Raw genomic sequence first — 14,738 nt, 5'->3', positions numbered from 1 at the left:
CTGGATGTGAGCTACATGAGGGAACGAACTATTTCACATCCAGTGAAAGGACCTTTTTTCATAACCGAAAAGTTAATTCGCACGATCCAGTCAGTCCGAACCATTTGACAAATAAAATGTCCTTTGGAATCGCTTGGCACTTCGTAATCATGCATGATTATAGAATAGTTTGGAAACTGTATTATTGCATTGATGGGATGGATGTTTCATAAGTAAATGCATGCCGAACTTCCGGCCATTTAGTATTTTGATTTCCTAGACAAGAGACAAATATGACAAATAAATTGTCCTTTGGAATCTTCTTCGTTAACCTGGTTTAGAAATATCCTTTATCTGAAGTATCCCTTCACCTGATTTAGGAGTATCTCTTACTTCAACCGATCCACACTTGATCCTGAGATGAACCGTGCTTTCGAGCTCGAATTGCGCAATAATCGTTTCAGTGTCATAGCAATGGAAATAATGCAGACTTTTTATGGTGATTTTAGTTGCGTCACTGTCGTGTAAGCCAAACTTCATGTGTCGACCCATTAAAGAGGTTGAGGGAGAGGAGTTGGTATGGGTTGAGCCATAATTAATATTTTTTTGTGTAGTTAATTGTTAATTCTAAATTGCAATATGACAAGAATTTATAAGATAGTCACGCTTTCAAAAAAAATATTTAAATTTATGATAATATACTAAAAAAGATAGAAAATATTATCTGGATGCAATGGGGCTCGAACCCTCCAAAAATTTAAGAAAAGAAATATAAAAATCGACTCCACTTTGCCATACCCCCTAGACATCCGCAGAGCTGAGGCGTCGTATGGACTTCGGACCTGACGGCGATTAAATCCTTCTGCCCTTGGGTGCACGAATTACGCAAGAAAATGTTCTAGCCGAAGCATCAGGGGAGAGACCAGCCGGCCCCCAGACCATATCGGCTAATCCCTTGCATCTCTGCCACGCACGGAATCGGTTGAAAAAATAATGTTAAAAAGTCTAGTCTTTTGGGTGCATTGTTTTCATGACTATTGTTATGCTGATTAACCTGTAACCGTGGTCCAGTGGAAAAAACATGGGCATCGACTTTACTGAGTCAAGCCCGGTTAAGGGAGGTTAGTACTTGGATGGGTGACCTGAAACTTACTTACCTTTTTTGCAAGATTTTTTTTCCTGGAAATTTGAATCGCTTACAATATTAATTCCATTTATAGATGGGTACTGGGTGAAAATTAAAAACTACCACCATTCAATTCGCGACCAGCTCATGTGTATCATGATGGAAGGTTTTCTACAACAAAAAGTGTCGTCGTTTTTTTTAAATAACCATATTTAAGGTTATCCTTTGTTTCGAATGACCGTATTTAACAGTATCCTTCTTCGAATGACCGTAATTAACAGTATCCTTTGTTTTGAATGACCGTATTTAAGACTATCCTTTTTTCGAATGACCGTATTTAACAGTATCCTTTGTTTTGAATGACCGTATTTAAGAGTATCCTGGTTTTGAATGACCGTATTTAAGAGTATCCTTTTTTCAAATGACCATATTCAAGAGTATCCTGGTTTTGAATGACCGTATTTAACAGTATCCTTTTTTCAAATGACCATATTTAAGAGTATCCTCTTTTCGAATGACGGAATTTAAGAGTATCCTTTTTTCAAATGACCATATTAAGAGTATCCTGGTTTTGAATGACCGTATTTAACGGTATCCTTTTTTCAAATGACTGTATTTAAGAGTATCATTTTACCAACATTCTAATCGCAATTGTTGATTTAGTTGACTGCCAGACACGGCAGTGTTTTTTTTTTTTTCTTGCTTTATATATATATATATAATATAAATATAAATATATATAGATTTTATTATAATTAGTTAAATTACCTACCTTCTAATCGCAATCCTTTGTATTACGTCAGGACTGCCGGACACGGAGTATTTCGAAATTCGTATGCGGTATTCGTGGAAAAAGAGTAATGCAAGCATGTATATAAAACATTTTTGATTTTATTTATTACATTTTTGAATTGTGAAGTAATCATTATTTTCCGCAAGCGAACGATGTGCAGGATCACCAGCAGACATGTTTATATCACACACTCCAAATATGTTGACAATTTACTCGTTTTGGACGGCTTTTTTCCTAATAATCATCGTTCAAAAATGACCTCATATACTTCAAAAAGAATTTCAGTTTCATTTAGGATTGCTTCATGATCATACAAAATGAAAACAAAAAGAATAACAGGATTGGCTTGTGATAGAATGGCGGGATTTCAGGAAAAGGCTACATCCCGGGCGTAGAGTGCATCTCACGGCCCCCTCACAGACCAAATTACATACATTTACTGTATTTTATGACGTCCATCTCCGCCCGTGATTTAGCCTTCCTATTTTGTATCTTGTCTTTACTTTTAAATTCTTTTGAAAACTATTCAATTTTTCAGTTTGCTATAACTTCTATTATCCAAACATTATAAAGAGTAGATCCTGTATGACTGTGTCGGACTAATTTAGTCCTAGCCTCACTTTCTGTTCGCAAAAACAAGCTGAAAAATCATTTCTTCCGCCTGACTTTCCAGCTTGTCGTAACGGATAGAAAGTGAGTGTGGCACTAGACTAGGCACATACTTGCCGTCCCGTGATCTTCAGGAGAATAGCTTGACTTAAAGGGGATTTTAATGTTAGACGTAAACGCCGTAAAAAAGGGGTTAACAAAATCTTTCGATTATCCATACTATATATAGATATCATGCTCGGATAGTCCTTGACATTTCATTGATATGATGCAGATCAATGTCACAGCGCAGCTGAAATAAAAGATCGCGTAGGATTTTTAAAATGCTAGGTGTGATTTTATGGAGGGAATACAATCTTTCAATCTGCTATAGATAGCGTCAAGTTTTGGTTGCAAAAAAATCAAACGTAGCATCCAGTTCCTTGGGGGAGGGGACGGTGTGTTGTAAAGACGTACACTTGGCTTGAGGCTTCGTACTTTCGATGCTGATAAAAACATTTCCTTTGTACGACAAAATCAAAACAAATTACACCATTGATACCTATTTTACTTGCTCTTTTAGAATATGGTGGTTTTTGCCTCAAAATCCAAATTTGTGGAAAATCCATATCTGGATTAACCCCTTGGATCGGACTTTTCTTAGGTGGAGTGTAGGAATCGAGAAAAAATATTCCTTTAGTATTTCAACTCAAAATCATGCTGAAAAGTCTAAGATTACTTTAAAAATTACCTTGACGCGGTTATTTTTAGAAATCAATAAAAACTATGGTGTTTATGAGAAGGAAACAGTTAAGGCTACTTTGCGAGAAACTGTTAATTGATTCCACTTATTTGACCATTTCTTGTCATCTTTATCAAGCAGGAAATCAAAAGAAAACGTTCCTGCAAATTCCCTAACTTGTGGCCTTGCCAGATCACATGCTAAAACAGGAAGAGAGCGATCGTACACAGCCAGTACCATAGATAACACAATTGATAGTAAAAAGGAAGTCTCAATTTCAAAGGAATGAATGTTCATTGATCACCGCATCAATGCTATCGAAGTGAAAACAGAAAACGTGAGTAGTGATTTTTATGTGTTCAAAATAAATATGTGTATGTATGTATTTATACACTATTTAATTTATAAAGTATGGTCTACCCGTGCGACGAATGTCCACAGGGAGCCCAACCTTTCATGATCATGATACCATATGAGGGAGCGACTTTTTCACTGCCAATGAAAGGACCTTTTTTATACTCGAAAAGTCATGTTTTTCTCAAAGCAAAGCAAAACAATAAATAAAATAAATAAAAAAACTTAATGGACAAAAATGGTTCATAACTGAGTCAGTTGGTTATAAAAAAGGTCCTTTCACTAGATGTGAAGTATCAAGAGAGCGACTATTTCACATCCAGTGAAAGGACCTTTTTGATTATTTTAAAAAAATGTTTGGATCAAAGCAGAATAAAATAAGAAATGAAAGAAAGAAGGAGAAACAAAATGCACGAATCAGAGCAATACCAAAAATTAAATAAAATAGATACAAAGGAAAATAATTGATGAATATGGTTAAGGAGTTGATTAGCGCTTCGAAGGTCCTTTCACTGGATGTGAGCTACATGAGGGAACGAACTATTTCACATCCAGTGAAAGGACCTTTTTTCATAACCGAAAAGTTAATTCGCACGATCCAGTCAGTCCGAACCATTTGACAAATAAAATGTCCTTTGGAATCGCTTGGCACTTCGTAATCATGCATGATTATAGAATAGTTTGGAAACTGTATTATTGCATTGATGGGATGGATGTTTCATAAGTAAATGCATGCCGAACTTCCGGCCATTTAGTATTTTGATTTCCTAGACAAGAGACAAATATGACAAATAAATTGTCCTTTGGAATCTTCTTCGTTAACCTGGTTTAGAAATATCCTTTATCTGAAGTATCCCTTCACCTGATTTAGGAGTATCTCTTACTTCAACCGATCCACACTTGATCCTGAGATGAACCGTGCTTTCGAGCTCGAATTGCGCAATAATCGTTTCAGTGTCATAGCAATGGAAATAATGCAGACTTTTTATGGTGATTTTAGTTGCGTCACTGTCGTGTAAGCCAAACTTCATGTGTCGACCCATTAAAGAGGTTGAGGGAGAGGAGTTGGTATGGGTTGAGCCATAATTAATATTTTTTTGTGTAGTTAATTGTTAATTCTAAATTGCAATATGACAAGAATTTATAAGATAGCCACGCTTTCAAAAATATATATTCAAATTCATGATAATATACTAAAAAAGATAGAAAATATTATCTGGATGCAATGGGGCTCGAACCCTCCTTCAAAAATTTAAGAAAAGAAATATAAAAATCGACTCCACTTTGCCATACCCCCTAGACATCCGCAGAGCTGAGGCGTCGTATGGACTTCGGACCTGACGGCGATTAAATCCTTCTGCCCTTGGGTGCACGAATTACGCAAGAAAATGTTCTAGCCGAAGCATCAGGGGAGAGACCAGCCGGCCCCCAGACCATATCGGCTAATCCCTTGCATCTCTGCCACGCACGGAATCGGTTGAAATTATAATGTTAAAAAGTCTAGTCTTTTGGGTGCATTGTTTTCATGACTATTGTTATGCTGATTAACCTGTAACCGTGGTCCAGTGGAAAAAACGTGGGCATCGACTTTACTGAGTCAAGCCCGGTTAAGGGAGGTTAGTACCTGGATGGGTGACCTGAAAATTACTTACCTTTTTTGCAAGATTTTTTTTCCTGGAAATTTGAATCGCTTACAATATTAATTCCATTTATAGATGGGTACTGGGTGAAAATTAAAAACTACCACCATTCAATTCGCGACCAGCTCATGTGTATCATGATGGAAGGTTTTCTACAACAAAAAGTGTCGTCCTTTTTTTTTAAATAACCATATTTAAGGTTATCCTTTGTTTCGAATGACCGTATTTAAGAGTATCCGTTTTTCAAATGACCATATTTAAGAGTATCCTGGTTTTGAATGACCGTATTTAACAGTATCCTTTTTTCAAATGACCATATTTAAGAGTATCCTGGTTTTGAATGACCGTATTTAACAGTATCCTTTTTTCAAATGACCATATTTAAGAGTATCCTGGTTTTGAATGACCGTATTTAAGAGTATCCTTTTTTCAAATGACCATATTTAAGAGTATCCTGGTTTTGAATGACCGTATTTAAGAGTATCCTTTTTTCAAATGACCATATTTAAGAGTATCCTGGTTTTGAATGACCGTATTTAACAGTATCCGTTTTTCAAATGACCATATTTAAGAGTATCCTGGTTTTGAATGACCGTATTTAAGAGTATCCGTTGTTTCAAATGACCATATTTAAGAGTATCCTGGTTTTGAATGACCGTATTTAAGAGTATCCTTTTTTCAAATGCCCATATTTAAGAGTATCCTCTTTTCGAATGACGGAATTTAAGAGTATCCTTTTTTCAAATGACCATATTAAGAGTATCCTGGTTTTGAATGACCGTATTTAACGGTATCCTTTTTTCAAATGACTGTATTTAAGAGTATCATTTTACCAACATTCTAATCGCAATTGTTGATTTAGTTGACTGCCAGACACGGCAGTGTTTTTTTTTTTTTTTTTTTTTTTTTTTTTTTTTTTTTTTCTTGTTTTATATATATATATATAATATAAATATAAATATATATAGATTTTATTATAATTAGTTAAATTACCTACCTTCTAATCGCAATCCTTTGTATTACGTCAGGACTGCCGGATACGGAGTATTTCGAAATTCGTATGCGGTATTCGTGGAAAAAGAGTAATGCAAGCATGTATATAAAACATTTTTGATTTTATTTATTACATTTTTGAATTGTGAAGTAATCATTGTTTTCCGCTAGCGAACGATGTGCAGGATCACCAGCAGACATGTTTATATCACACACTCCAAATATGTTGACAATTTACTCGTTTTGGACGGCTTTTTTTCCTAATAATCATCGTTCAAAAATGACCTCATATACTTCAAAAGGAATTTCAGTTTCATTTAGGATTGCTTCATGATCATACAAAATGAAAACAAAAAGAATAACAGGATTGGCTTGTGATAGAATGGCGTGATTTCAGGAAAAGGCTACATCCCGGGCGTAGAGTGCATATCACGGTCCCCTCACAGACCAAATTACATACATTTACTGTATTTTATGACGTCCATCTCCGCCCGTGATTTAGCCTTCCTATTTTGTATCTTGTCTTTACTTTTAAATTCTTTTGAAAACTATTCAATTTTTCAGTTTGCTATAACTTCTATTATCCAAACATTATAAAGAGTAGATCCTGTATGACTGTGTCGGACTAATTTAGTCCTAGCCTCACTTTCTGTTCGCAAAAACAAGCTGAAAAATCATTTCTTCCGCATGACTTTCCAGCTTGTCGTAACGGATAGAAAGTGAGTGTGGCACTAGACTAGGCACATACTTGCCGTCCCGTGATCTTCAGGAGAATAGCTTGACTTAAAGGGGATTTTAATGTTAGACGTAAACGCCGTAAAAAAGGGGTTAACAAAATCTTTCGATTATCCATACTATATATAGATATCATGCTCGGATAGTCCTTGACATTTCATTGATATGATGCAGATCAATGTCACAGCGCAGATGAAATAAAAGATCGCGTAGGATTTTAAAATGCTAGGTGTGATTTTATGGAGGGAGGACAATCTTTCAATCTGCTATAGATAGCGTCAGGTTTTGTTTGCAAAAAATTCAAACGCAGCGCCCAGTTCCTTGAGGAAGGGGACGGTGTGTTGTAAAGACGTACACTTGGCTTGAGGCTTCGTACTTTTGATGCTGATAAAAACATTTCTCTTGTACGACAAAACCAAAACAAATTACACAATTGATACCTATTTAACTTGCTCTCTTAGAATATGGTAGTTTTTGCCTCAAAATCCACATTTGTGGAAAATCCATATCTGGAATTAACCCCTTGGATCGGACTTTTCTTAAGTGGAGTGTAGGAATTGAGAAAATATATTGCTTTAGTATTTCAACTGAAAATTAAGCTGAAAAGTCTAACATTACTTTAAAAATTACCTTGACGCAGTTATTTTTAAAAATCGATAAAAACTATGGCGTTTATGAGAAGGAAAGGGTTAAGGCTACTTTGCGAGAAACTTTTAATTGATTTTACTTATTTTGGAATTTCTTTTTATCTTTATCAAGCAGGAAATAAAAAGAAAACGTTCCTGCAAATTTCCTAACTTGTGGCCTTGCCAGATCACATGCTAAAACAGGAAGAGAGCGATCGTACACAGGCAGTACTATAGATAACACAATTGGAGGTAAAAAGGAAGCCTCAATTTCAAAGGAATGAATGTTCATTGATCACCGCATCAATGCTATCGAAGTGAAAACAGAAAAACGTGAGTAGTGATTTTTATGTGTTCAAAATAAATATGTGTATGTTATGTATTTATACACTATTTAATTTAAGTATGGTCTACCCGTGCAACGAAGGTCCACAGGGAGCTCAACCTTTCATGATCACTGCCATTGAAAGGACCTTTTTTATACTCGAAAAGTCATATGTTTTTCTCAAAGCAAAGCAAAACAATAAATAAAATAAATAAATAAATGCACCTTAATGGACAAAAATGGTTCATGAGTCAGTTGATTATAAAAAAGGTCCTTTCACTAGATGTGAACTATCAAGAGAGCCACTATTTCACATCCAGTGAAAGGACCTTTTTGATTATTTGAAAAAAATATATTTTGATCAAAGCAGAATAAAATAAGAAATGAAAGAAATAAGGAGAAACAAAATGCACGAATCAGAGCAATACGAAAAATTAAATAAAATAGATACGAAGGAAAATAATTGAAGAATATGGTTAAGGAGTTGATTAGCGCTTCGAAGGTCCTTTCACTGGATGTGAACTACATGAGGGAACGGACTATTTCACATCCAGTGAAAGGACCTTTTTTCATAACCGAAAAGTTAATTCGCACGATCCAGTCAGTCCGAACCATTTGACAAATAAAATGTCCTTAGGAATCGCTTGGCACTTCGTAATCATGCATGATTATAGAATAGTTTGGAAGTCGTGTTATTGCATTGATCGGGATGGATGTTTCATAAGCAAATGCATGCCGAACTGCCGGCCACTTAGTATTTTGACATCCTAGACAAGAGACAAATATGACAAATAAATTGTCCTTCGGAATCTTATTCGTTAACCTGGTTTAGAAATATCCCTTCGCCTGATTTAGAAATATCCCTTCACCTGATTTAGGAGTATTTCTTCACCTGATTTACGAGTATCCCTTCACCTGATTTACGAGTATCCCTTCACCTGGTTTAGAGAGTATCCCTTCACCTGATTTAGGAGTATCCCTTCACCTGATTTAGGAGTATCCCTTCGCCTGATTTAGAAGTATCCCTTCACCTGATTTAGGAGTATCCCTTCACCTGATTTAGGAGTATCCCTTCACCTGATTTAGGAGTATCCCTTCACCTGATTTAGGAGTATCCCTTCACCTGATTTAGGAGTATCCATTCACCTGATTTAGGAGTATCCCTTCACCTGATTTAGAAATATCCCTTCACCTGATTTAGGAGTATTTCTTCACCTGATTTAAGAGTATCCATTCACCTGATTTACGAGTATCCCTTCACCTGGTTTAGAGAGTATCCCTTCACCTGATTTAGGAGTATCCATTCACCTGATTTACGAGTATCCCTTCGCCTGATTTAAGAGTATCCCTTCACCTGATTTAAGAGTATCCCTTCACCTGATTTAGAAGTATCCCTTCACCTGATTTAGAAGTATCCCTTCACCTGATTTAGGAGTATCCCTTCACCTGATTTAGAAGTATCCCTTCACCTGATTTAGGAGTATCTCTTACTTCAACCGATCCACACTTGATCCTGAGATGAATCGTACTTTCAAGTTCGAATTGCGCAAGAATCGTTTCAGTGTCATAACAATGGAAATAATGCAGACTTTTTATGATGATTTTAGTTGCGTCACTGTCGTGAAAGCCAAACTTCATGTGTCGACCCATTAAAGAGGTTGAGTGAGAGGAGTTGGTATGGGTTGAGCCATAATTAATATTTTTTGTGTAGTTAATTGTTAATTCTAAATTGCAATATGACAAGAATTTATAAGATAGCCACGCTTTCAAAAATATATATTCAAATTCATGATAATATACTAAAAAAGATAGAAATATTATCTGCATGCAATGGGGCTCGAACCCTCCTTCAAAAATTTAAGAAAAGAAATATAAAAATCGACTCCACTTTGCCATACCCCCTAGACATCCGCAGAGCTGAGGCGTCGTATGGACTTCGGACTGGACGGCGATTAAATCCTTCTGCCCTTGGGTGCACGAATTACGCAAGAAAATGTTCTAGCCGAAGCATCAGGGGAGAGACCAGCCGGCCCCCAGACCATATCGGCTAATCCCTTGCATCTCTGCCACGCACGGAATCGGTTGAAAATATAATGTTAAAAAGTCTAGTCTTTTGGGTGCATTGTTTTCAAGGCTATTGTTATGCTGATTAACCTGTAACCGTGGTCCAGTGGAAAAAACGTGGGCATCGACTTTACTGAGTCAAGCCCGGTTAAGGGAGGTTAGTACCTGGATGGGTGACCTGAAACTTACTTATCTTTTTTGCAAGATTTTTTTTCCTGGAAATTTGAATCGCTTACAATATTAATTCCATTTATAGATGGGTACTGGGTGAAAATTAAAAACTATCATGCCATTCAATTCGCGACCAGCTCATGTGTATCATGATGGAAGGTTTTCTACAACAAAAAGTGTCGTCCGTTTTTTTAAATAACCATATTTAAGGTTATCCTTTGTTTCGAATGACCGTATTTAAGAGTATCCTTTGTTTCGAATGACCGTATTTAAGAGTATCCTTTGTTTCGAATGACCGTATTTAAGAGTATCCTTTTTTCAAATGACCATATTTAAGAGTATCCTTTGTTTCGAATGACCGTATTTAAGAGTATCCTTTTATTCAAATGACCATATTTAAGAGTATCCTTTGTTTCGAATGACCGTATTTAAAAGTATCCTTTTATTTAAATGACCATATTTAAGAGTATCCTGGTTTTGAATGACCGTATTTAACAGTATCCTTTTTTCAAATGACCATATTTAAGAGTATCCTCTTTTCGAATGACGGTATTTAAGAGTATCCTTTTATTCAAATGACCATATTTAAGAGTATCCTGGTTTTGAATGACCGTATTTAACAGTATCCTTTTTTCAAATGACCATATTTAAGAGTATCCTGGTTTTGAATGACCGTATTTAACGGTATCCTTTTTTCAAATGACTGTATTTAAGAGTATCATTTTACCAACATTCTAATCGCAATTGTTGATTTAGTTGACTGCCAGACACGGCAGTGTTTTTTTTCCCCCTTGTTTTATATATATATATAATATAAATATGAATATATATAGATTTTATTATAATTAGTTAAATTACCTACCTTCTCATCGCAATCCTTTGTATTACGGTCAGGACTGCCGGATACGGAGTATTTCGAAATTCGTATGCCGGTATTCGTGGAAAAAGAGTAATGCAAGCATGTATATAAAACATTTTTGATTTTATTTATTACATTTTTGTTTGAAAAGGAAATGTTTGAATTGTGAAGTAATTATTATTTTCCGCGAGCGAACGATGTGCAGGGTCACCAGAAGACATGTTTATATCACACACTCCAAATATGTTGACAATTTACTCGTTTTGGACGGCTATTTTCCAAATGATCATCGTTCAAAAATCACCTCATATACTTCAAAAGAAATTACAGTTTCATTTAGGATTGCTTGATGATCATACAAAATGAAAACATAAAGAATAACAGGCTTGGCTTGTGATTGAATGGTGTGTTTTGAGAAAAAGGCTACATCCCGGGCGTAGAGTGCATCTCACGGCCCCCTCACAGCCCAAATTACATACATTTACTTGTATTTTGAAGGGTCCATTCTCCGCCCGGTATTTAGTCGTCCAATTTTGTATCTTGCCTTTACTTTTAAATTCTTTGGAAAACTATTCAATTTTTTAGTTTGCTATAACTTCTATCATCCAAAAGTTATAAAGAGTAGATCCTGTATGACTGTGTCGGACTAATTTAGTCCTAGCCTAACTTTCTGTTCGCAGAAACAAGCTGAAAAATTCTCATATCTCACGCCTGACTTTCCAGCTTGTCGTAACGGATAGAAAGTGAGTCTGACACTAGACTAGGCACATCTTTGCCGTGCCGTGATCTTCAGGAGAATAGCTTGACTTAAAGGGGGTTTTAATGTTAGACGTAAACGCCGTAAAAAAGGGGTTAACAAAATCTTTCGATTATCCATACTATATATAGATATCATGCTCGGATAGTCCTTGACATTTCATTGATATGATGCAGATCCATGTCACAGCGCAGCTGAAATAAAAGATCGCGTAGGATTTTAAAATGCTAGGTGTGATTTTATGGAGGGAGTACAATCTTTCAATCTGCTATAGATAGCGTGAAGTTTTGATTGCAAAAAATTCAAACGTAGCACCCAGTTCCTTGGGGGAGGGGACGGTGTGTCGTAAAGACGTACACTTGGCTTGAGGGTTCATGCTTTTGATGCTGATAAAAACATTTCTCTTGTACGACAAAACCAAAACAAATTACACCATTGATACCTATATTACTTGCTCTCTTAGAATATGATAGCTTTTGCATCAAAATCCACATTTGTGGAAAATCCATATCTGGAATTAACCCCTTGAATCGGACCTTTCTTAGGTGGAGTGTAGGAATCGAGAAAAAATATTGCTTTAGTATTTCAACTCAAATTTAAGCTGAAAAGTCTAACATTACTTTAAAAATTAACTTCACGCACTTATTTTTAGAAATCGATAAAAACTATGGCGTTTATGAGAAGGAAAGGAAGGTTTTTTTGAGAGAAACTGTTAATTGATTCCACTTATTTTGCAATTTCTTTTTATCTTTATCTAGCAAGAAATAAGAAGAAAACGTTGCTGCAAATTTGCTAACTTGTGGCCCTGCCAGATCACATGCTAAAACAGGAAGAGAGCGATCGTACACAGCCAGTACCATAGATAACACAATTGGAGGTAAAAAGGAAGTCTCAATTTCAAAGGAATGAATGTTCATTGATCACCGCATCAATTTATATTGAAGTGAAAACAGAAAACGTAAGTAGTGATTTTAATGTGTTCTACTAAATACAGTATGTGTGGCGGTGTTGTATCCGATATACAAACTCGAGGCGTATAGTGTGTTTACACACTATTTAAGTATGGTCTACCCGTGCGACGGGTAGACCAACCTTTCATGATCATGATACCATATGAGGGAGCGACTTTTTCACTGCCATTGAAAGGACCTTTTTTATGCTTGAAAAGTCATATGTTTCTCTCAAAGCAAAGCAAAACAATAAATAAAATAAATTTAAAAAACTTAATGGACAAAAATGGTTCATGAGTCAGTTGATTATAAAAAAGGTCCTTTCACTAGATGTGAACTATCAAGAGAGCCACTATTTCACATCCAGTGAAAGGACGTTTTTGAATATTTCAAAAAAAATGTTTTGATCAAAGCAGAATAAAATAAGAAATAAAAGAAATAAGGAGAAACAAAATGCACGAATTAGAGCAATACGAAAAATTAAATAAAATAGATACGAAGGAAAATAATTGACGAATATGGTTAAGGAGTTGATTAGCGCTTCGAAGGTCCTTTCACTGGATGTGAACTACATGAGGGAACGGACTATTTCACATCCAGTGAAAGGACCTTTTTTCATAACCGAAAAGTTATTTTGAACGATCCGATCCGAATTAATCACAAATAAAATGTCCTTTGGAATCGCTTAGCACTATGTAATCAGTCATGCATGATTATAGGATAGTTTGGAAGTTGTGTTATTGCATTGATCGGGATGGATGTTTCAAAAGGAAATGCATGCCGATCTACCGGCCATTTAGTATTTTGAAATTCTAGACAAGAGAAAAATATGACAAATAATTTGTCCTTTGGAATCTTGCTCCTTAATCTGGTTTAGAGAGTATCCCTTCACCTGATTTAAGAGTATCCATTCACCTGATTTAACAATCGTTTGTATTCACTCTGACTGCCGGACACGGAGTATTTCGAAATTTGTAATCGTTATTCGTGGAAAAAGAGTAATGCAAACATGTATATAAAACATTTTTGATTTTATTTATTGCATTTTTGTTTGAAAAGGAAATGTGTTTGAATTGTGAAGTAATCATTATTTTCCGCGAGCGAACGATGTGCAGGATCACCAGAAGACATGTTTATATCACACACTCCAAATATGTTGACCATTTACTCGTTTTGGACGGCTATTTTCCAAATGATCATTGTTCAAAAATGACCTCATGTACTTCAAAAGAAATTTCAGTTTCATATAGGATTGCTTCATGATCATACAGAATGAAAAGAGAAAGAATAACAGGCTTGGCTTGTGATTGAATGGAATGTTTTGAGAAAAAGGCTACATCCCGGGCGTAGAGTGCATCTCACGGCCCCCTCACAGACCAAATTACATACATTTATTGTATTTGAAGGGGTCCTTCTCCGCCCGGTATTTAGTCGTCCAATTTTGTATCTTGCCTTTACTTTTAAATTCTTTGGAAAACTATTCAATTTTTTAGTTTGCTATGACTTCTATTATCCAAACATTATAAAGAGTAGATCCTGTATGACTGTGTTGGACTAATTTAGTCCTAATCTCACTTTCTGTTCCCAAAAACAAGCTAAAAAATAATTTCCTCCGCCTTACTTTCCAGCTTGTCGTAACGGATAGAAAGTGAGTCTGGCACTAGACTAGGCACATACTTGCCGTCCCGTGATCTTCAGGAGAATAGCTTGACTTAAAGGGGATTTTAATGTTAGACGTAAACGCCGTAAAAAAGGGGTTAACAAAATCTTTCGATTATCCATACTATATATAGATATCATGCTCGGATAGTCCTTGACATTTCATTGATATGATGCAGATCCATGTCACAGCGCAGCTGAAATAAAAGATCGCGTAGGATTTTAAAATGCTAGGTGTGATTTTATGGAGGGAGGACAATCTTTCAATCTGCTATAGATAGCGTCAGGTTTTGTTTGCAAAAAATTCAAACGCAGCGCCCAGTTCCTTGAGGAAGGGGACGGTGTGTTGTAAAGACGTACACTTGGCTTGAGGCTTC

The sequence above is a fragment of the Actinia tenebrosa genome, unplaced genomic scaffold (assembly GCF_029948245.1).
Source record: "Actinia tenebrosa isolate PJP-AT-01 unplaced genomic scaffold, QUT_ActTen_1.0 PGA_scaffold5__44_contigs__length_20552954, whole genome shotgun sequence".
In the NCBI taxonomy this organism is placed as follows: domain Eukaryota; kingdom Metazoa; phylum Cnidaria; class Anthozoa; order Actiniaria; family Actiniidae; genus Actinia; species Actinia tenebrosa.
The sequence above is the reverse complement of the archived record's forward strand: the minus strand, read 5'-3'. Positions refer to the sequence as shown.